Below are 324 nucleotides of genomic sequence, written 5' to 3' on the forward strand. Positions count from 1 at the left end.
GCCGCGGTGGGAAGCAGCATTTGTTGCGCGCGGCAAGGAGCTGCTGCTGCTGCTGGGGAAGTGGGGCTTGTCGCTGCTGCGGCCCAACGCCTTCGCGGGCTGGGCGCGCAGCAGCAGCAGCAAGCAGCAGCTGCAGGTTCGCTGGCAGGAGACACAGGCAGCAGCAGGACTTTTGCTGCTGCAGCAATTTGCTTCTGGAAACACAACCCCACTTCCTTCTCCAAGTTCCCGTTCCCTCACGGAGACTCCCTTCTCTTCTTTGGAGACTCTGGCGATTCCGGGGGGCGCTGCTGCCGCTGCTGCTGCTGCTGCTGCTGCTGGGCG

This window comes from Eimeria tenella, genomic scaffold, assembly GCF_000499545.2.
Source record: "Eimeria tenella Houghton genomic scaffold, Eth_scaff2478, whole genome shotgun sequence".
Taxonomy (NCBI): domain Eukaryota; phylum Apicomplexa; class Conoidasida; order Eucoccidiorida; family Eimeriidae; genus Eimeria; species Eimeria tenella.